Consider the following 19,295-nt stretch of genomic DNA (forward strand, 5'->3'; position numbering starts at 1 on the left):
AGTATTCCCGGCGTTCCCGTCGCATCTCAAGAGGAGGCACTCTCAACAGGAAAGGCGAGAAGAACTCCATGATCGTACCACCATTCCAAGAGTCCCCCAGATGTCTCAGTCCATTCCAGAGGAACCTCTTTGCCCTGCACTGGCTCATCTTTCACGCCGAGGATCGACTCACAACACGGTGGCACGTGGGACAGCCCTGTGGGAAAGCCTCGAGGGAAAGCCTCGAGGGAAAACCACAGATCCTTTGATCCACGCCACGGGAAGCGTGACATTGCTGCTACAGCCTGGAAGGAAAGCGCACGTGCATGCCCCCACTCGAGACGAGGCCTGACTCCCCTGGGGAGACTCCAGAAGTACCCAAAGATCCATGTCAGACCCTGAGAGAAATCCTCGGTTCCGGCCCTGACTCCAGACAAGGTTTTTGGCCCCGGTATCGACGGGAGAGGAATCCCGAGAGGCCCCCTAGCAACTCGCATGGGGACGGGCCTCTCCTGAGGCCACCATGGCGGGTCCCTGAGGTCCCCGTCGTAACTCGAGAACACCTGCCGCAACTCGAGAAAATCCAGGAAGTTCTCCCTTCCAGGCGAGATGAGGCCTATTTCCGATGAGGCGTCTGGAGACTAATGACACCTAACCTCTGGAACTTCGAAAGGGTCTTTCACACCCTTGCTGCAACTCAAGAAGTTCACCGCCATACCCGTCTCCACTCGAGAGGAAGCACGATGGTCCCGCCCACATCCAGAGGAGCCCCGTTTCCCCCTCGTAGCTCGAGATGAGGGATCCTTTCCCTGCTTTCAACGGGAAAGAATTCCCGGCGTTCCCGTCGCATCTCAAGAGGAGGCACTCTCAACAGGAAAGGCGAGAGGAACTCCATGGTCGTACCACCATTCCAAGAGTCCCCCAGATGTCTCAGTCCATTCCAGAGGAACCTCTTTGCCATGCACTGGCTCATCTTTCACGCCGAGGATCGACTCATACCACGGTGGCACGTGGGACAGCCCTGTGGGAAAGCCTCGAGGGAAAGCCTCGAGGGAAAACCACAGATCATTTGATCCAAGCGACGGGAAGCGTGACATTGCTGCTAAAGCCTGGAAGGAAAGCGCCCGCGCATGCCCCCACTCGAGACGAGGCCTGACTCCCCTGGGGAGACTCCAGAAGTACCCAAAGATCCATGTCAGCCCCTGAGAGGAATCCTCGGTTCCGGCCCTGACTCCACACAAGGTTTTTGGCCCCGGTATCGACGGGAGAGGAATCCCGAGAGGCCCCCTAACAACTCGCATGGGGACTGGCCTCTCCTGAGGCCACCAGGGCGGGTCCCTGAGGTCCCCGTCGTAACTCGAGAACACCTGCCGCAACTCGAGAAAATCCAGGAAGTTCTCCCTTCCAGGCGAGATGAGGCCTATTTCCGATGAGGCGTCTGGAGACTAATGACACCTAACCTCTGGAACTTCGAAAGGGTCTTTCACACCCTTGCTGCAACTCAAGAAGTTCACCGCCATACCCGTCTCCACTCGAGAGGAAGCACGATGGTCCCGCCCACATCCAGAGGAGCCCCGTTTCCCCCTCGGAGCTCGAGATGAGGGATCCTTTCCCTGCTTTCAACGGGAAAGAATTCCCGGCGTTCCCGTCGCATCTCAAGAGGAGGCACTCTCAACAGGAAAGGCGAGAGGAACTCCATGGTCGTACCACCATTCCAAGAGTCCCCCAGATGTCTCAGTCCATTCCAGAGGAACCTCTTTGCCCTGCACTGGCTCATTTTTCACGCCGAGAATCGACTCACACCACGGTGTCACGTGGGACAGCCCTGTGAGAAAGCCTCGAGGGAAAGCCTCGAGGGAAAACCACAGATCCTTTGATCCACGCGACGGGAAGCGTGACATTGCTGCTACAGCCTTTAAGGAAAGGGCACGTGCATGCCCCCACACGAGACGAGGCCTGTCTCCCCTGGCGAGACTCCAGAAGTACCCAAAGATCCATATTAGCCCCTGAGAGGAATCCTCGGTTCCGGCCCTGACTCCACACAAGGTTTTTGGCCCCGGTATCGACGGGAGAGGAATCCCGAGGGGCCCCCTAGCAACATGCATAGGGACTGGCCTCTCCTGAGGCCAACAGGGCGGGTCCCTGAGGTCCCCGTCGTAACTCGAGAACACCTGCCGCAACTCGAGAAAATCAAGGAAGTTCTCCCTTCCAGGCGAGATGAGGCCTATTTCCGATGAGGCGTCTGGAGACTAATGACACCTAACCTCTGGAACTTCGAAAGGGTCTTTCACACCCTTGCTGCAACTCAAGAAGTTCACCGCCATACCCGTCTCCACTCGAGAGAAAGCACGATGGTCCCGCCTACATCCAGAGGAGCCCCGTTTCCCCCTCGTAGCTCGAGATGAGGGATCCTTTCCCTGCTTTCAACGGGAAAAAATTCCCGGCGTTCCCGTCGCATCTCAAGAGGTGGCACTCTCAACAGGAAAGGAGAGAGGAACTCCATGGTCGTACCACCATTCCAAGAGTCCCCCAGATGTCTCAGTCCATTCCAGAGGAACCTCTTTGCCCTGCACTGGCTCATCTTTCACGCCGAGGATCGACTCACACCACGGTGGCACGTGGGACAGCCCTGTGGGAAAGCCTCGAGGGAAAACCACACATCATTTGATCCACGCGACGGGAAGCGTGACATTGCTGCTACAGCCTGGAAGGGAAGTGCACGTGCATGCCCCCACTCGAGACGAGGCCTGACTCCCCTGGGGAGACTCCAGAAGTACCCAAAGATCCATGTCAGCCCCTGCGAGGAATCCTCGGTTCCGGCCCTGACTCCTCACAAGGTTTTTGGCCCCGGTAACGACGGGAGAGGAATCCCGAGAGGCCCCCTAGCAACTCGCATAGGGACTGGCCTCTCCTGAGGCCACCAGGGCGGGTCCCTGAGGTCCCCGTCGTAACTCGAGAACACCTGCCGCAACTCGAGAAAATCCAGGAAGTTCTCCCTTCCAGGCGAGATGAGGCCTATTTCCGATGAGGCGTCTGGAGACTAATGACACCTTACCTCTGGAACTTCGAAAGGGTCTTTCACAGCCTTGCTGCAACTCAAGAAGTTCACCACCATACCCATCTCCACTAGAGAGGAAGCACGATGGTCCCGCCCACATCCAGAGGAGCCCCGTTTCCCCCTCGTAGCTCGAGATGAGGGATCCTTTCCCTGCTTTCAACGGGAAAGAATTCCCGGCGTTCCCGTCGCATCTCAAGAGGAGGCACTCTCAACAGGAAAGGCGAGAGGAACTCCATGGTCGTACCACCATTCCAAGAGTCCCCCAGATGTCTCAGTCCATTCCAGAGGAACCTCTTTGCCCTGCACTGGCTCATCTTTCACGCCGAGGATCGACTCACACCACGGTGGCACGTGGGACAGCCCTGTGGGAAAGGCTCGAGGGAAAGCCTCGAGGGAAAACCACAGATCCTTTGATCCACGCGACGGGAAGCGAGACATTGCTGCTACAGCCTGGAAGGAAAGCGCACGTGCATGCCCCCACTCGAGACGAGGCCTGACTCCCCTGGGGAGACTCCAGAAGTACCCAAAGATCCATGTCAGCCCCTGAGAGGAATCCTCGGTTCCGGCCCTGACTCCACACAAGGTTTTTGGCCCCGGTATCAACGGGAGAGGAATCCCGAGAGGCCCCCTAGCAACTCGCCTAGGGACTGGCCTCTCCTGAGGCCACCAGGGCGGGTCCCTGAGGTCCCCGTCGTAACTCGAGAACACCTGCCGCAACTCGAGAAAATCCAGAAAGTTCTCCCTTCCAGGCGAGATGAGGCCTATTTCCGATGAGGCCTCTGGAGACTAATGACACCTAACCTCTGGAACTTCGAAAGGGTCTTTCACACCCTTGCTGCAACTCAAGAAGTTCACCGCCATACCCGTCTCCACTAGAGAGGAAGCACGATGGTCCCGCCCACATCCAGAGGAGCCCCGTTTCCCCCTCGTAGCTCGAGATGAGGGATCCTTTCCCTGCTTTCAACGGGAAAGAATTCCCGGCGTTCCCGTCGCATCTCAAGAGGAGGCACTCTCAACAGGAAAGGCGAGAGGAACTCCATGGTCGTACCACCATTCCAAGAGTCCCCCAGATGTCTCAGTCCATTCCAGAGGAACCTCTTTGCCCTGCACTGGCTCATCTTTCACGCCGAGGATCGACTCACACCACGGTGGCACGTGGGACAGCCCTGTGGGAAAGCCTCGAGGGAAAACCACAGATCATTTGATCCAAGCGACGGGAAGCGTGACATTGCTGCTACAGCCTGGAAGGAAAGCGCACGCGCATGCCCCCACTCGAGACGAGGCCTGACTCCCCTGGGGAGACTCCAGAAGTACCCAAAGATCCATGTCAGCCCCTGAGAGGAATCCTCGGTTCCGGCCCTGACTCCACACAAGGTTTTTGGCCCCGGTATCGACGGGAGAGGAATCCCGAGAGGCCCCCTAACAACTCGCATGGGGACTGGCCTCTCCTGAGGCCACCAGGGCGGGTCCCTGAGGTCCCCGTCGTAACTCGAGAACACCTGCCGCAACTCGAGAAAATCCAGGAAGTTCTCCCTTCCAGGCGAGATGAGGCCTATTTCCGATGAGGCGTCTGGAGACTAATGACACCTAACCTCTGGAACTTCGAAAGGGTCTTTCACACCCTTGCTGCAACTCAAGAAGTTCACCGCCATACCCGTCTCCACTCGAGAGGAAGCACGATGGTCCCGCCCACATCCAGAGGAGCCCCGTTTCCCCCTCGGAGCTCGAGATGAGGGATCCTTTCCCTGCTTTCAACGGGAAAGAATTCCCGGCGTTCCCGTCGCATCTCAAGAGGAGGCACTCTCAACAGGAAAGGCGAGAGGAACTCCATGGTCGTACCACCATTCCAAGAGTCCCCCAGATGTCTCAGTCCATTCCAGAGGAACCTCTTTGCCCTGCACTGGCTCATTTTTCACGCCGAGAATCGACTCACACCACGGTGTCACGTGGGACAGCCCTGTGAGAAAGCCTCGAGGGAAAGCCTCGAGGGAAAACCACAGATCCTTTGATCCACGCGACGGGAAGCGTGACATTGCTGCTACAGCCTTTAAGGAAAGGGCACGTGCATGCCCCCACACGAGACGAGGCCTGTCTCCCCTGGCGAGACTCCAGAAGTACCCAAAGATCCATATTAGCCCCTGAGAGGAATCCTCGGTTCCGGCCCTGACTCCACACAAGGTTTTTGGCCCCGGTATCGACGGGAGAGGAATCCCGAGGGGCCCCCTAGCAACACGCATAGGGACTGGCCTCTCCTGAGGCCAACAGGGCGGGTCCCTGAGGTCCCCGTCGTAACTCGAGAACACCTGCCGCAACTCGAGAAAATCAAGGAAGTTCTCCCTTCCAGGCGAGATGAGGCCTATTTCCGATGAGGCGTCTGGAGACTAATGACACCTAACCTCTGGAACTTCGAAAGGGTCTTTCACACCCTTGCTGCAACTCAAGAAGTTCACCGCCATACCCGTCTCCACTCGAGAGAAAGCACGATGGTCCCGCCTACATCCAGAGGAGCCCCGTTTCCCCCTCGTAGCTCGAGATGAGGGATCCTTTCCCTGCTTTCAACGGGAAAAAATTCCCGGCGTTCCCGTCGCATCTCAAGAGGTGGCACTCTCAACAGGAAAGGCGAGAGGAACTCCATGGTCGTACCACCATTCCAAGAGTCCCCCAGATGTCTCAGTCCATTCCAGAGGAACTTCTTTGCCCTGCACTGGCTCATCTTTCACGCCGAGGATCGACTCACACCACGGTGGCACGTGGGACAGCCCTGTGGGAAAGCCTCGAGGGAAAACCACACATCATTTGATCCACGCGACGGGAAGCGTGACATTGCTGCTACAGCCTGGAAGGGAAGTGCACGTGCATGCCCCCACTCGAGACGAGGCCTGACTCCCCTGGGGAGACTCCAGAAGTACCCAAAGATCCATGTCAGCCCCTGAGAGGAATCCTCGGTTCCGGCCCTGACTCCTCACAAGGTTTTTGGCCCCGGTATCGACGGGAGAGGAATCCCGAGAGGCCCCCTAGCAACTCGCATAGGGACTGGCCTCTCCTGAGGCCACCAGGGCGGGTCCCTGAGGTCCCCGTCGTAACTCGAGAACACCTGCCGCAACTCGAGAAAATCCAGGAAGTTCTCCCTTCCAGGCGAGATGAGGCCTATTTCCGATGAGGCGTCTGGAGACTAATGACACCTTACCTCTGGAACTTCGAAAGGGTCTTTCACAGCCTTGCTGCAACTCAAGAAGTTCACCACCATACCCATCTCCACTAGAGAGGAAGCACGATGGTCCCGCCCACATCCAGAGGAGCCCCGTTTCCCCCTCGTAGCTCAAGATGAGGGATCCTTTCCCTGCTTTCAACGGGAAAGAATTCCCGGCGTTCCCGTCGCATCTCAAGAGGAGGCACTCTCAACAGGAAAGGCGAGAGGAACTCCATGGTCGTACCACCATTCCAAGAGTCCCCCAGATGTCTCAGTCCATTCCAGAGGAACCTCTTTGCCCTGCACTGGCTCATCTTTCACGCCGAGGATCGACTCACACCACGGTGGCACGTGGGACAGCCCTGTGGGAAAGGCTCGAGGGAAAGCCTCGAGGGAAAACCACAGATCCTTTGATCCACGCGCCGGGAAGCGTGACATTGCTGCTACAGCCTGGAAGGAAAGCGCACGTGCATGCCCCCACTCGAGACGAGGCCTGACTCCCCTGGGGAGACTCCAGAAGTACCCAAAGATCCATGTCAGCCCCTGAGAGGAATTCTCGGTTCCGGCCCTGACTCCACACAAGCTTTTTGGCCCCGGTATCGACGGGAGAGGAATCCCGAGAGGCCCCCTAGCAACTCGCATGGGGACTGGCCTCTCCTGAGGCCACCAGGGCGGGTCCCTGAGGTCCCCGTCGTAACTCGAGAACACCTGCCGCAACTCGAGAAAATCCAGGAAGTTCTCCCTTCCAGGCGAGATGAGGCCTATTTCCGATGAGGCCTCTGGAGACTAAGGACACCAAACCTCTGGAACTTCGAAAGGGTCTTTCACACCCTTGCTGCAACTCAAGAAGTTCACCGCCATACCCGTCTCCACTCGAGAGGAAGCACGATGGTCCCGCCCACATCCAGAGGAGCCCCGTATCCTCCTCGTAGCTCGAGATGAGGGATCCTTTCCCTGCTTTCAACGGGAAAGTATTCCCGGCGTTCCCGTCGCATCTCAAGAGGAGGCACTCTCAACAGGAAAGGCGAGAAGAACTCCATGATCGTACCACCATTCCAAGAGTCCCCCAGATGTCTCAGTCCATTCCAGAGGAACCTCTTTGCCCTGCACTGGCTCATCTTTCACGCCGAGGATCGACTCACAACACGGTGGCACGTGGGACAGCCCTGTGGGAAAGCCTCGAGGGAAAGCCTCGAGGGAAAACCACAGATCCTTTGATCCACGCCACGGGAAGCGTGACATTGCTGCTACAGCCTGGAAGGAAAGCGCACGTGCATGCCCCCACTCGAGACGAGGCCTGACTCCCCTGGGGAGACTCCAGAAGTACCCAAAGATCCATGTCAGCCCCTGAGAGGAATCCTCGGTTCCGGCCCTGACTCCACACAAGGTTTTTGGCCCCGGTATCGACGGGAGGGGAATCCCGAGAGGCCCCCTAGCAACTCGCATGGGGACGGGCCTCTCCTGAGGCCACCATGGCGGGTCCCTGAGGTCCCCGTCGTAACTCGAGAACACCTGCCGCAACTCGAGAAAATCCAGGAAGTTCTCCCTTCCAGGCGAGATGAGGCCTATTTCCGATGAGGCGTCTGGAGACTAATGACACCTAACCTCTGGAACTTCGAAAGGGTCTTTCACACCCTTGCTGCAACTCAAGAAGTTCACCGCCATACCCGTCTCCACTCGAGAGGAAGCACGATGGTCCCGCCCACATCCAGAGGAGCCCCGTTTCACCCTCGTAGCTCGAGATGAGGGATCCTTTCCCTGCTTTCAACGGGAAAGAATTCCCGGCGTTCCCGTCGCATCTCAAGAGGAGGCACTCTCAACAGGAAAGGCGAGAGGAACTCCATGGTCGTACCACCATTCCAAGAGTCCCCCAGATGTCTCAGTCCATTCCAGAGGAACCTCTTTGCCATGCACTGGCTCATCTTTCACGCCGAGGATCGACTCACACCACGGTGGCACGTGGGACAGCCCTGTGGGAAAGCCTCGAGGGAAAGCCTCGAGGGAAAACCACAGATCATTTGATCCAAGCGACGGGAAGCGTGACATTGCTGCTACAGCCTGGAAGGAAAGCGCACGCGCATGCCCCCACTCGAGACGAGGCCTGACTCCCCTGGGGAGACTCCAGAAGTACCCAAAGATCCATGTCAGCCCCTGAGAGGAATCCTCGGTTCCGGCCCTGACTCCACACAAGGTTTTTGGCCCCGGTATCGACGGGAGAGGAATCCCGAGAGGCCCCCTAACAACTCGCATGGGGACTGGCCTCTCCTGAGGCCACCAGGGCGGGTCCCTGATGTCCCCGTCGTAACTCGAGAACACCTGCCGCAACTCGAGAAAATCCAGGAAGTTCTCCCTTCCAGGCGAGATGAGGCCTATTTCCGATGAGGCGTCTGGAGACTAATGACACCTAACCTCTGGAACTTCGAAAGGGTCTTTCACACCCTTGCTGCAACTCAAGAAGTTCACCGCCATACCCGTCTCCACTCGAGAGGAAGCACGATGGTCCCGCCCACATCCAGAGGAGCCCCGTTTCCCCCTCGGAGCTCGAGATGAGGGATCCTTTCGCTGCTTTCAACGGGAAAGAATTCCCGGCGTTCCCGTCGCATCTCAAGAGGAGGCACTCTCAACAGGAAAGGCGAGAGGAACTCCATGGTCGTACCACCATTCCAAGAGTCCCCCAGATGTCTCAGTCCATTCCAGAGGAACCTCTTTGCCCTGCACTGGCTCATTTTTCACGCCGAGAATCGACTCACACCACGGTGTCACGTGGGACAGCCCTGTGAGAAAGCCTCGAGGGAAAGCCTCGAGGGAAAACCACAGATCCTTTGATCCACGCGACGGGAAGCGTGACATTGCTGCTACAGCCTTTAAGGAAAGGGCACGTGCATGCCCCCACACGAGACGAGGCCTGTCTCCCCTGGCGAGACTCCAGAAGTACCCAAAGATCCATATTAGCCCCTGAGAGGAATCCTCGGTTCCGGCCCTGACTCCACACAAGGTTTTTGGCCCCGGTATCGACGGGAGAGGAATCCCGAGGGGCCCCCTAGCAACACGCATAGGGACTGGCCTCTCCTGAGGCCAACAGGGCGGGTCCCTGAGGTCCCCGTCGTAACTCGAGAACACCTGCCGCAACTCGAGAAAATCAAGGAAGTTCTCCCTTCCAGGCGAGATGAGGCCTATTTCCGATGAGGCGTCTGGAGACTAATGACACCTAACCTCTGGAACTTCGAAAGGGTCTTTCACACCCTTGCTGCAACTCAAGAAGTTCACCGCCATACCCGTCTCCACTCGAGAGAAAGCACGATGGTCCCGCCTACATCCAGAGGAGCCCCGTTTCCCCCTCGTAGCTCGAGATGAGGGATCCTTTCCCTGCTTTCAACGGGAAAAAATTCCCGGCGTTCCCGTCGCATCTCAAGAGGTGGCACTCTCAACAGGAAAGGCGAGAGGAACTCCATGGTCGTACCACCATTCCAAGAGTCCCCCAGATGTCTCAGTCCATTCCAGAGGAACCTCTTTGCCCTGCACTGGCTCATCTTTCACGCCGAGGATCGACTCACACCACGGTGGCACCTGGGACAGCCCTGTGGGAAAGCCTCGAGGGAAAACCACACATCATTTGATCCACGCGACGGGAAGCGTGACATTGCTGCTACAGCCTGGAAGGGAAGTGCACGTGCATGCCCCCACTCGAGACGAGGCCTGACTCCCCTGGGGAGACTCCAGAAGTACCCAAAGATCCATGTCAGCCCCTGAGAGGAATCCTCGGTTCCGGCCCTGACTCCTCACAAGGTTTTTGGCCCCGGTATCGACGGGAGAGGAATCCCGAGAGGCCCCCTAGCAACTCGCATAGGGACTGGCCTCTCCTGAGGCCACCAGGGCGGGTCCCTGAGGTCCCCGTCGTAACTCGAGAACACCTGCCGCAACTCGAGAAAATCCAGGAAGTTCTCCCTTCCAGGCGAGATGAGGCCTATTTCCGATGAGGCGTCTGGAGACTAATGACACCTTACCTCTGGAACTTCGAAAGGGTCTTTCACAGCCTTGCTGCAACTCAAGAAGTTCACCACCATACCCATCTCCACTAGAGAGGAAGCACGATGGTCCCGCCCACATCCAGAGGAGCCCCGTTTCCCCCTCGTAGCTCGAGATGAGGGATCCTTTCCCTGCTTTCAACGGGAAAGAATTCCCGGCGTTCCCGTCGCATCTCAAGAGGAGGCACTCTCAACAGGAAAGGCGAGAGGAACTCCATGGTCGTACCACCATTCCAAGAGTCCCCCAGATGTCTCAGTCCATTCCAGAGGAACCTCTTTGCCCTGCACTGGCTCATCTTTCACGCCGAGGATCGACTCACACCACGGTGGCACGTGGGACAGCCCTGTGGGAAAGGCTCGAGGGAAAGCCTCGAGGGAAAACCACAGATCCTTTGATCCACGCGACGGGAAGCGAGACATTGCTGCTACAGCCTGGAAGGAAAGCGCACGTGCATGCCCCCACTCGAGACGAGGCCTGACTCCCCTGGGGAGACTCCAGAAGTACCCAAAGATCCATGTCAGCCCCTGAGAGGAATCCTCGGTTCCGGCCCTGACTCCACACAAGGTTTTTGGCCCCGGTATCAACGGGAGAGGAATCCCGAGAGGCCCCCTAGCAACTCGCCTAGGGACTGGCCTCTCCTGAGGCCACCAGGGCGGGTCCCTGAGGTCCCCGTCGTAACTCGAGAACACCTGCCGCAACTCGAGAAAATCCAGAAAGTTCTCCCTTCCAGGCGAGATGAGGCCTATTTCCGATGAGGCCTCTGGAGACTAATGACACCTAACCTCTGGAACTTCGAAAGGGTCTTTCACACCCTTGCTGCAACTCAAGAAGTTCACCGCCATACCCGTCTCCACTAGAGAGGAAGCACGATGGTCCCGCCCACATCCAGAGGAGCCCCGTTTCCCCCTCGTAGCTCGAGATGAGGGATCCTTTCCCTGCTTTCAACGGGAAAGAATTCCCGGCGTTCCCGTCGCATCTCAAGAGGAGGCACTCTCAACAGGAAAGGCGAGAGGAACTCCATGGTCGTACCACCATTCCAAGAGTCCCCCAGATGTCTCAGTCCATTCCAGAGGAACCTCTTTGCCCTGCAATGGCTCATCTTTCACGCCGAGGATCGACTCACACCACGGTGGCACGTGGGACAGCCCTGTGGGAAAGCCTCGAGGGAAAACCACAGACCCTTTGATCCACGCGACGGGAAGCGTGACATTGCTGCTACAGCCTGGAAGGAAAGCGCACGTGCATGCCCCCACTCGAGACGAGGCCTGACTCCCCTGGGGAGACTCCAGAAGTACCCAAAGATCCATGTCAGCCCCTGAGAGGAATCCTCGGTTCCGGCCCTGACTCCACACAAGCTTTTTGGACCCGGTATCGACGGGAGAGGAATCCCGAGAGGCCCCCTAGCAACTCGCATGGGGACTGGCCTCTCCTGAGGCCACCAGGGCCGGTCCCTGAGGTCACCGTCGTAACTCGAGAACACCTGCCACAACTCGAGAAAATCCAGGAAGTTCTCCCTTCCAGGCGAGATGAGGCCTATTTCCGATGAGGCGTCTGGAGACTAATGACACCTAACCTCTGGAACTTCGAAAGGGTCTTTCACACCCTTGGTGCAACTCAAGAAGTTCACCGCCATACCCGTCTCCACTCGATAGGAAGCACGATGGTCCCGTCCACATCCAGAGGAGCCCCGTTTCCCCCTCGTAGCTCAAGATGAGGGATCCTTTCCCTGCTTTCAACGGGAAAGAATTCCCGGCGTTCCCGTCGCATCTCAAGAGTAGGCACTCTCAACAGGAAAGGCGAGAGGAACTCCATGGTCTTACCACCATTCCAAGAGTCCCCCAGATGTCTCAGTCCATTCCAGAGGAAACTCTTTGCCCTGCACTGGCTCATCTTTCACGCCGAGGATCGACTCACACCACGGTGGCACGTGGGACAGCCCTGTGGGAAAGCCTCGAGGGAAAGCATCGAGGAAAAACCACAGATCCTTTGATCCACGTGACGGGAAGCGTGACATTGCTGCTACAGCCTGGAAGTAAAGCGCACGTGCATGCCCCCACTCGAGACGAGGCCTGACTCCCCTGGGGAGACTCCACAAGTACCCAAAGATCCATGTCAGCCCCTGAGAGGAATCCTCGGTTCCGGCCCTGACTCCACACAAGGTTTTTGGCCCCGGTATCGACGGGAGAGGAATCCCGAGAGGCCCCCTAGCAACTCGCATGGGGACTGGCCTCTCCTGAGGCCACCAGGGCGGGTGCCTGAGTTCCCCGTCGTAACTTAAGAACACCTGCCGCAACTCGAGAAAATCCAGGAAGTTCTCCCTTCCAGGCGAGATGAGGCCTATTTCCGATGAGGCGTCTGGAGACTAATGACACCTAACCTCTGGAACTTTGAAAGGGTCTTTCACACCCTTGCTGCAACTCAAGAAGTTCTCCGCCATACCCGTCTCCACTCGAGAGGAAGCACGATGGTCCCGCCCACATCCAGAGGAGCCCCGTTTCCCCCTCGTAGCTCGAGATGAGGGATCCTTTCCCTGCTTTCAACGGGAAAGAATTCCCGGCGTTCCCGTCGCATCTCAAGAGGAGGCACTCTCAACAGGAAAGGCGAGAGGATCTCCATGGTCGTACCACCATTCCAAGAGTCCCCCAGATGTCTCAGTCCATTCCAGAGGAACCTCTTTGCCCTGCACTGGCTCATCTTTCACGCCGAGGATCGACTCACACCACGGTGGCACGTGGGACAGCCCTGTGGGAAAGCCTCGAGGGAAAGCCTCGAGGGAAAACCACAGATCCTTTGATCCACGCGACGGGAAGCGTGACATTGCTGCTACAGCCTGGAAGGAAAGCGCACGTGCATGCCCCCACTCGACACGAGGCCTGACTCCACTGGGGAGACTCCAGAAGTACCCAAAGATCCATGTCAGCCCCTGAGAGGAATCCTCGGTTCCGGCCCTGACTCCACACAAGGTTTTTGGCCCCGGTATCGACGGGAGAGGAATCCCGAGAGGCCCCCTAGCAACTCGCATGGGGACTGGCCTCTCCTGAGGCCACCAGGGCGGGTCCCTGAGGTCCCCGTCGTAACTCGAGAAAACCTGCCGCAACTCGAGAAAATCCAGAAAGTTCTCCCTTCCAGGCGAGATGAGGCCTATTTCCGATGAGGCCTCTGGAGACTAATGACACCAAACCTCTGGAACTTCGAAAGGGTCTTTCACACCCTTGCTGCAACTCAAGAAGTTCACCGCCATACCCGTCTCCACTCGAGAGGAAGCACGATGGTCCCGCCCACATCCAGAGGAGCCCCGTTTCCCCCTCGGAGCTCGAGATGAGGGATCCTTTCCCTGCTTTCAACGGGAAAGAATTCCCGGCGTTCCCGTCGCATCTCAAGAGGAGGCACTCTCAACAGGAAAGGCGAGAGGAACTCCATGGTCGTACCACCATTCCAAGAGTCCCCCAGATGTCTCAGTCCATTCCAGAGGAACCTCTTTGCCCTGCACTGGCTCATCTTTCACGCCGAGGATCGACTCACAACACGGTGGCACGTGGGACAGCCCTGTGGGAAAGCCTCGAGGGAAAGCCTCGAGGGAAAACCACAGATCCTTTGATCCACGCGACGGGAAGCGTGACATTGCTGCTACAACCTGGAAGGAAAGCGCACGTGCATGCCCCCACTCGAGACGAGGCCTGACTCCCCTGGGGAGACTCCAGAAGTACCCAAAGATCCATGTCAGCCCCTGAGAGGAATCCTCGGTTCCGGCCCTGACTCCACACAAGCTTTTTGGCCCCGGTATCGACGGGAGAGGAATCCCGAGAGGCCCCCTAGCAACTCGCATGGGGACTGTCCTCTCCTGAGGCCACCAGGGCCGGTCCCTGAGGTCCCCGTCGTAACTCGAGAACACCTGCCGCAACTCGAGAAAATCCAGGAAGTTCTCCCTTCCAGGCGAGATGAGGCCTATTTCCGATGAGGCGTCTGGAGACTAATGACACCTAACCTCTGGAACTTCGAAAGGGTCTTTCACACCCTTGCTGCAACTCAAGAAGTTCACCACCATACCCGTCTCCACTCGAGAGGAAGCACGATGGTCCCGACCACATCCAAAGGAGCCCCGTTTCCCCCTCGTAGCTCGAGATGAGGGATCCTTTCCCTGCTTTCAACGGGAAATAATTCCCTGCGTTCCCGTCGCATCTCAAGAGGAGGCACTCTCAACAGGAAAGGCGAGAGGAACTCCATGGTCTTACCACCATTCCAAGAGTCCCCCAGATGTCTCAGTCCATTCCAGAGGAACCTCTTTGCCCTGCACTGGCTCATCTTTCACGCCGAGGATCGACTCACACCACGGTGGCACGTGGGACAGCCCTGTGGGAAAGCCTCGAGGGAAAGCCTCGAGGGAAAACCACAGATCCTTTGATCGACGCGACGGGAAGCGTGACATTGCTGCTACAGCCTGGAAGGAAAGCGCACGTGCATGCCCCCACTCGACACGAGGCCTGACTCCACTGGGGAGACTCCAGAAGTACCCAAAGATCCATGTCAGCCCCTGAGAGGAATCCTCGGTTCCGGCCCTGACTCCACACAAGGTTTTTGGCCCCGGTATCGACGGGAGAGGAATCCCGAGAGGCCCCGTAGCAACTCGCATGGGGACTGGCCTCTCCTGAGGCCACCAGGGCGGGTCCCTGAGGTCCCCGTCGTAACTCGAGAACACCTGCCGCAACTCGAGAAAATCCAGGAAGTTCTCCCTTCCAGGCGAGATGAGGCCTATTTCCGATGAGGCCTCTGGAGACTAATGACACCAAACCTCTGGAACTTCGAAAGGGTCTTTCACACCCTTGCTGCAACTCAAGAAGTTCACCGCCATACCCGTCTCCACTCGAGAGGAAGCACGATGGTCCCGCCCACATCCAGAGGAGCCCCGTTTCCCCCTCGGAGCTCGAGATGAGGGATCCTTTCCCTGCTTTCAACGGGAAAGAATTCCCGGCGTTCCCGTCGCATCTCAAGAGGAGGCACTCTCAACAGGAAAGTCGAGAGGAACTCCATGGTCGTACCACCATTCCAAGAGTCCCCCAGATGTCTCAGTCCATTCCAGAGGAACCTCTTTGCCCTGCACTGGCTCATCTTTCACGCCGAGGATCGACTCACAACACGGTGGCACGTGGGACAGCCCTGTGGGAAAGCCTCGAGGGAAAGCCTCGAGGGAAAACCACAGATCCTTTGATCCACGCGACGGGAAGCGTGACATTGCTGCTACAACCTGGACGGAAAGCGCATGTGCATGCCCCCACTCGAGACGAGGCCTGACTCCCCTGGGGAGACTCCAGAAGTACCCAAAGATCCATGTCAGCCCCTGAGAGGAATCCTCGGTTCCGGCCCTGACTCCACACAAGGTTTTTGGCCCCGGTATCGACGGGAGAGGAATCCCGAGAGGCCCCCTAGCAACTCGCATAGGGACTGGCCTCTCCTGAGGCCACCAGGGCGGGTCCCTGAGGTCCCCGTCGTAACTCGAGAACACCTGCCGCAACTCGAGAAAATCCAGGAAGTTCTCCCTTCCAGGCGAGATGAGGCCTATTTCCGATGAGGCGTCTGGAGACTAATGACACCTTACCTCTGGAACTTCGAAAGGGTCTTTCACAGCCTTGCTGCAACTCAAGAAGTTCACCACCATACCCTGCCGGAAGCCAGTGTGAGGAATCCCGCCCGTGACAAGGTCATGAGGAAAGAAGCTGACATACGCAAGGCGTGCTCAGACTTCAGGGACCCCTCTGGATATTCCTAAGCATGTACCCCAGCAAAAATCTGCTGGCTTTTGTGCTCTGCTTTTCCACTTTTCTGATATTCTCTGGAAAAAAGTCAATTCAGGGTTTTAGTCTTCTGCATTTGAAAGGGATGTTTCAGTTAAACCCCTCTGATAGCTCTCTAGTCTGCCTAACAGGTTCCCCAGACCTCTTACAGCTTGTGAATTGCTTACAGCCCCCCAACCGCGAGAGGCACAAAGCTTACAGCTTGTGAATTGCTTATAGCCCCCCAACCGCGGGAGGCACAAAGCTTAAAAGCAGCTTAAAGATACAGAGCCTTTTGTAAAGAGTTAAAAATTATATTGGTAGAGGGTTTTCACTGTTGACTCAAGGATTGCTGCCAGACCTCCTTATTCTTTATCTTTTAGGCACCTGGAAGGATGTTAATGTAAGCAGGATGTAGAAAAAGATACATAGTAGTTTTGATGTTAGCAACACTAGACTTTTGAGTTAATTGCTTCTCTTTTGCTATAAATCACTGCACTCCCTCTACTTGTTATAAGTTGCTGTATCCTTGCTGTCTAAGAATGTAACTTTCTTTAGTGCTTTCCGAGAGTGGCACCAGACCTTGGGAAGATCAACACAAATAAGTCTTGTGGTTGACAAACCCTTATCAGAAAAAAGGCTGTAAAATGTTAATTGGCCCTTTTGGTTGGAAGATGATGTAAATTACCTAAGACTTGTGTATACAATTAGGTATGCAGAGAGAAAAGCCTGGTTTTGATAAGAGTCTGGACTGCTAACGCTGCATAACTTTGTGTTACCCATTGATCTCCATGTTTTATCAAAAGTATAAAAGGCCTTCTGAACAATAAAGGACGGGACCAGATTCTCAGACCAGTTTCTCGGACTAGTCTCGGCCTGGTTTCTTGGGAATCTGGCTCCCCCCGTGTCTCTCTCTCTCTCTCTTTTTCTCTCCCTTTTCTTCCCTCTGCTCTTTACTTTAATTTCAGGCTGAATTTCCATCTGGGGCGCGGAGGCTCGCCAGGTCTACTTATTTGCCCTGGTTATTAAGATCCGCGAGAAAGGGAGCTTAAGGCGAGGCACCCTTAGATATTCAAGCGGGCACCGGTGGCCCAACGTAGATGGTGCAAATTCCTTGTCTGGAATTTTATTGGTCTTCCGCGTAAACCAAGCTATTCAGCCCTCTTTCTCCACTTAATCTTCCTACTGCACTACAGTTTCTTAATCTAATCTTATATTAATAAATAAACAAGTCTTTCCACGCCAACGCCGTCCACCCTTCGAATTCCCTGGATCCACCGGGGCTGGACCCCGGCAAGTGGCGCCCGGAACAGGCTATTCGAAGGTAGGTTCCTCGGAGCAAAAGCTCCCCCCGGAGCACTCTCTGTAGCTCCCCCCGGAGCACTCTCTGTTGCTCCCCCCGGAGCACTCTCTGTTGCTCCCCCCCGGAGTGACTTAATCACTCCCCCCGGAGTACTTTCGGGTACTCCCCCAGTGTTGAGTGTTCGGGACGGCTAGGACCCCACTCAGGGTGCCGCGGACCCCCCTGTAGGATAGACAGGGTGAGGAGGAGTGGGAAGTGTTCAAGGGTTTAAGAGAAACCTGGTGCTCTAGAGGTTGAAAAGAAACCTGCTATCTTAGGGTTGAAAACAAAACCCCCCTCGCCAAAGGTAAAACCTTTTTGTTGAGGTAGACTTTTCTATAAGACTTAATTTTCTGACATGGGTAACAGTGAATCAAAAGAAAGACAGCTTTTTACAGGAGTAATCTTGCAGTTACTAACTAAACGAGGAATTAAAGTTAAAAAATCCAATATTCATTCATTTTTTTCCTTTGTACAAGAACAGTGTCCCTGGTTTCCAGAAGAAGGCACTGTTAACTTAGACACCTGGGAGAGAGTAGGAAAACAACTAAAAACTTACCATGCTGAACATGGCTCACAAAAGGTGCCTACTGACGCCTTTTCCTTATGGAATATAATTAGGGACGCTCTAGACCCTGCCCCTGAATCTGAAAAGGTACATCTTAAAGAGGAAAGTGCAGAGAAAAAGGTATCTATCGAAGAGGAGAGTGATGAAAAGGAGGCTACACCTAACTATCGGCAGTTGAGTCAAATGATAGCTGCAATGACTGCCCAAGAAAAGGTAATAGATAGAGATGACAAAAAAGAGCAGCTTTCAGATGAGGAAGATTTGGAAGAGGAAGTAAGTCAAGATCATTCTGATGAGGACTGGTCTTTATTAAATAAAGATGCTCCAAGGAGTTTAAGAGAAACTTCTCCAATTAGATTATCTGCTCCAAAGAGCTTAATAAAAACTTCCCCAACCAGACCACCTGCTTCCACAAATTCAAGAGAAATTTCCTTAATTAAGCCTTCTGCTTCCAGAGGCTCAAGACAAATGTCCCCCATCAGATTATATGCACCTGAGAGTTTAAGGCCAGATTCCCCAGATAAAACATCCGTAAGACCTAAACACAGAACGGATAAAAAATTCCCAAAGTACGAAGAAAGTGACATAGGACACCCCTTGCCCCCCCCTCCCTATAAGGGTGAGGGGCCTCCACTAGAAGCTCCCCGAAGAAGAGTTTTCTCTAGCCCAGATGATGAACTTGATCCCCACCTTGAGGCTTGTTTCCCCATAATATTTGGTGGAAGTGGTGGGAGAACAGCCCCCCCACTGGGAACCCATTCCAATGAAAATGATTAAAGAACTCAAACAGGCTTGTGCTTTGTATGGGCCTAAAGCCCCGTACACTGTATCATTGGTGGAAGCTTTAGCGGGCAGATGGATGACACCCCATGACTGGAAGACAGTCGCTAAAGCTTGTCTGTCTGGAGGTCAATATGTACTTTGGAGAACTGAATATGAAGATCTAGCCCAAAAACAGGCTGATGCTAACCAAAAATATGGCCCAAGATATATTATAAAAAATATGTTGGCAGGGACTAATGATTTTGGAACACTTAGAGATCAAATGGGATTAGATAAAACCACTTTAGATCAAGTAACCGCCTGCGCCCTTGGGGCTTGGCGTTTGTTGCCTGAAGGGAAAGAATCTACCTCTTCCTTCTCAAATGTTAAACAAAAACCAGAAGAGCCATATGAAGACTTTATATCAAGACTTGCAGAGGCAGTCAACAGAGTAATTTCCAACACTGAGGCAGCTAGTATATTGATAAAACAACTGGCATTTGAAAATGCTAATTCTACCTGCCAGGCCATTTTACGTCCTATTAAAAAAACTGGGGAAATAATAGATTATATCAGGCAATGTGCAGATGTAGGACCAGCGA

This window comes from Capricornis sumatraensis, chromosome 6, assembly GCF_032405125.1.
Source record: "Capricornis sumatraensis isolate serow.1 chromosome 6, serow.2, whole genome shotgun sequence".
Lineage (NCBI taxonomy): Eukaryota > Metazoa > Chordata > Mammalia > Artiodactyla > Bovidae > Capricornis > Capricornis sumatraensis.